This window comes from Cupressus sempervirens, chromosome 4 (assembly GCF_028749045.1).
Source record: "Cupressus sempervirens isolate cs-2001-9-10 chromosome 4, ASM2874904v1, whole genome shotgun sequence".
Lineage (NCBI taxonomy): Eukaryota > Viridiplantae > Streptophyta > Pinopsida > Cupressales > Cupressaceae > Cupressus > Cupressus sempervirens.
Genome location: NC_143121.1, coordinates 709268232 through 709272620, shown reverse-complemented (window position 1 = coordinate 709272620; position 4389 = coordinate 709268232).

Sequence of the window (4389 nt, the reverse complement as noted above, 5' to 3'; positions counted from 1 at the left end):
CCAATCTACATGCCCTAGTTATATATTTTGAATCTAAGAGTGTGAATCTATGAACCTCAACTTCTTAGGAATGCCATGTAACTTGAATGTCAGTGGCTTGAGAGTACTCTTAGTAGTTAAAGATGATGAGGATTTCATTATGACATTTTCAGAAGACAAGCATTAGTATATTTTTGTTAGGAGGTCAAAGTGATGGTTAACGACTAGACCTAACCGATGAAAAATTGATGAATTAGGTGGAAAAATGATGAAAAAGTAAACACCATGCATTAGTGCACCTGAACAAGGTACACTTAGTGCATTAGAAGGAAACAATTGGGGCTAAGTACTAGGTCTACACACTTAGCACAATTGCACACCTTCATAGGTGTGTAACTATGCAACATCAATTGTGTACTATTTTAGCATTTTCACATGGTATTGAGTCAAGGTGGTGCACATTTAGCACACATGCATTCTTATGCAGGTGCTCATGGTGAGAGGGTGTGCTGACTTGGTACCTTGGTGTTTTTGGTGATGATTTATAGTCTTCAAAATTTGTATAGTTGTGAAGGTGCACTGGACTAGGGCTCTTAGAGAACAATGAGCTCACTACTAGGGGGTCCCATATTTATAGGCACAAACCTTAGGTTGGCACACCTTGTGCATTTCGTCAAGGTGCATATATGCAAAATGTGTGAAAGTGTGCACTTTGACTTATGTGGCAAGTCTTAGTGCTCGCACACCCTACATAGGTTTACAGGTGCACAATTAGGTTGATAAGGATACAATCTTCTCTTTGGTTGCTAGATTATGGGTGATGTTGATTGACCAAAACCATATACCATACCTACAATAGTCCCACTCTTTGAGGCACCTTAGAAAAGAAAAATTTCTAGAGAGAGAGTCTCTATGACACACAAAAAGAAAAAGGAAAAAAAAGGGTCCCCATTTTCAAGTTGACAATGGGGCATGTATTGTGAAGCCACAAAAAAATACCCTTATTGAAAGGAAGAAATGAAAAAGGCATTTCTTTATCAAAAAGAAATACTTATAGGTGCATCAAGCTTTGACTTGGTTCTCGATGTCACATGAGGTTATTTGATGACCTCAACTCAAAATTTAGACTTTGACCTTCACATTCAGTGTGTTCTTAGTGTCTTAATCACATTGACCTTCCCGAGTGCTAGTCACCATGAGTATTCAACAATTTCAAAATAGTTCATTGCTGATTGGTGAGAGTTTTATAAATTTCCCCATGAACAAACTTTCAATTGCTACATGACTAGATGCAACAATCCATTTAGAGGGCTCTTGATGAGACATCATTTTTGAATTTTACATGGCCAATCTTTCTTGACCATTCTTTTTTTATCGATGAGGTTCCTTTTATGATACTATTTCTCATTCCCTTTTTTTCTTTTTTCCCTTTACCACACTTAGATTGTACAATCAAGGTGAGGTGTTCTATCTTTCTTGGAATCTTTATCATTTTGATGTCTCATGTGTTCTTCTTTTAGTAAACTTTTGAGAAACTAACACACAAACAAGTGATCTTGGTATGATCATAGGGAAACCCTTTTCTTGAACCAAAAAGCTTCAAATTTCCCTTTGCTACTGCCTACCTAAACTAAAAGCAACTCGGTCAGTCGTGTCTTTATATGAGTTATAGTGTTGAGAGTGATCGACCTTAGATCTAAGTTAGGAGCTGAGAATCTCATGTTGCCTAAATGTGATACTAGTATTTAGTCATCACAAGAAGCACATTTATTCAAATTATTTAACAAAGAAATAATTCATCCAAGAATTGAGGTTAGTTAGGGTGGTTCACTTAACTAGTGATTCTTTGGATACACACTAACTCCTGACTTGGACTAAAACAAACAAAAATACAATAGAAAACATTAAAAAATGACTAATTTTGTTTTTGCATAACTCAAACCTTGAAATAATGTTTGAGGATTTGGTCATTCATGGGAAACAAAGTCCATTCCCCTTCAAGTATGTACAACCTAAAAGTATTATCCCCTATAATTTTGGTAATCTATTAGGGGCTGACTCATAAGCACTAGAAATTGGTGTGACTTCCTAGTTTCTCCTTTTCCTTATCCCACGTGAGGATGAGGTGAGAGATTCTAAAAACCTTTATTGTGGCCCCTTTGTTGAGCTAATGCTTGAAAATAGAAACCTTTATTGTGGCCCTTTTGTTGAGCTAATGCTTGAAAATAGTTTGGTGATTCAACTTGTGTTCTAGTGCACTTGTTCTTTTCTCATCCAATTCTAAGAGATTCATCAATCTATCTTGGACCTTATTAAAAATTTCAACATATCTCCTCATGAATTTTAGCACTAGAATTTTAAGATTGAGGGGAAAGACAGGCTCTTGTCCATAGACCAATATATAGGGAGATGTGCCCAAGGATTTCTTGACTCTAACCCTATTAGTCCATAAGGCATATGTCATCTACACGTGCTAATCTCTTGGATTCTCTATAAGTATTCATTTTATGATAGTTATCAGATTCTTATTTATGGAGTTAGCAACTCCATTCCCTTATGGGTATTTATTGGATGAGAACTTGATTATCACCTGATTCTCCAAGGCCCATTGAGTAAGGAAAATTTATGCAAAGGAGGACCCATTATCACATACCAAAAAGAAGGGCATCCCAAACTTGGTCATGATGTGTTCTTCTAGAAATTTGGTGACCACATGTGCGATACAATTCTAAAATGTATTAGCTTTAGTCCACCTTGTGAAATAGTCAATGAATATCAATAAGAACACATGCTAGGTATAAGATGGCATGCTTGCAAGCCTAATGAAATCCAATCCCCACTTGGTGAAAGGGTGTACCTTAAAAATTGGCTACAATGACATGGTTGGGTTTCTCTCTCTATTGGTACTAGTTTGAAAGACATGGCATGAGTGGAAATTTTTGTGAATATCCTTGAAAAGGGTAGGCTAGTAATAACCCAACCTCAATATCTAATGAGTTGTAGATTTTTTTGACCCATGTCTGATTCCATATTAATCATAATATTGCTCCAGCACTTTCTTTGCTTTTTAAAGGTTTAAGAATTTCAAATATATTTCATTGTAATTTTTCTTGTAGAGTTTTCCATCTTGAAGCATATAGGACATACTCACATTTCATCTTCAAATGTCTATACTATGAACTGTTCATTCCTTGGGGAGATTAGTTTTATAGGAGCTAGTACACAATATCTTGATACTAGACATCCAATATGATCCCCTCACTCATATATACATAGGATACTATGCCCTTCTCATTGTTTTCCATAATCTTGGTTAACCCTTGTCATCATACTAATTTAATAGGTTGGATTTCCAAATCAAATTCTTGTAAGTTAGCCACCCATTTCCCTCTCTTTTCACCTAGCTTGTTCTATATCAATAATGGCTTGACTATAGCATTAAGTATGATGGCATATACCTTGCTTCATAGTATATAATGGTGGAACTTCTTGATCAATTTTACTAGGATGAATGATTATTTATCCAAATAAGGATAATTCAATTCTGCATTTTTTAGAAGGAAACTCATGAATGTAATAGGTCTCTCTTCTTTACCCTCCTTTTGCATGAGGACAATGCACATGAATGTTCAAAGGAAAATGAGTAGAACTTAAAGGGTAGTTGATAATCTATACTCACAAGTACTAGGATAGGAGAAATAGCCACCTTGATATCTTCAAAATATTTCTTGACTTTGGGATTCCACTTGAACTTTCCCCCTTTCTTTAGAAAATCATGGAGAGGGCATACTATTTTAGCAAAGCTACCGATGAATTTCTGCACAAAGTTAATCTTCCTCAAGAAAGACTTTAGATATTTATAGCTATTAGGTGATATAACAATTTGAGTATCACCTCTACTTGTTGTAGGTCACTTGAAATACTAGCTTTAGAAATCATGTGACTTGGGAGCTTGCCCTTCATAACCCCAAATGAACACTTCTTAAGATTGAGGGATATGCTAAACTTTCTGTATTGATTAAGCACTTGTGTCAAATCTACAATGTGATTGGTCCTGTTCTTTGAGAAAATTGTAAGGTCATCCATGTAAATGACAGTGCACTTGTTTACCAATCCTTCAAAAGCTTTATCCATGTATCATTGAAATGTGGCCCTAACGTTGATTAGTTTGAAAGGCATTTTCCTATATGTGAACATTTTACACTTTGAGGTGAATTTTGTCTTCAATCTGTCCTCCTCATCCACCATTACCTAATTATATCCTAAGTACCCAGCTAGAATTGACATCACCTTGGATCCATTCACAATTTTTAGTACTTCATTGAATGATGAAAATAGGTAGTTATCCTTTTGAGATGCTCGATTTAGGTTGCTAAATTCAACACAATGTCGAACCTCTTTTCTCTTCTT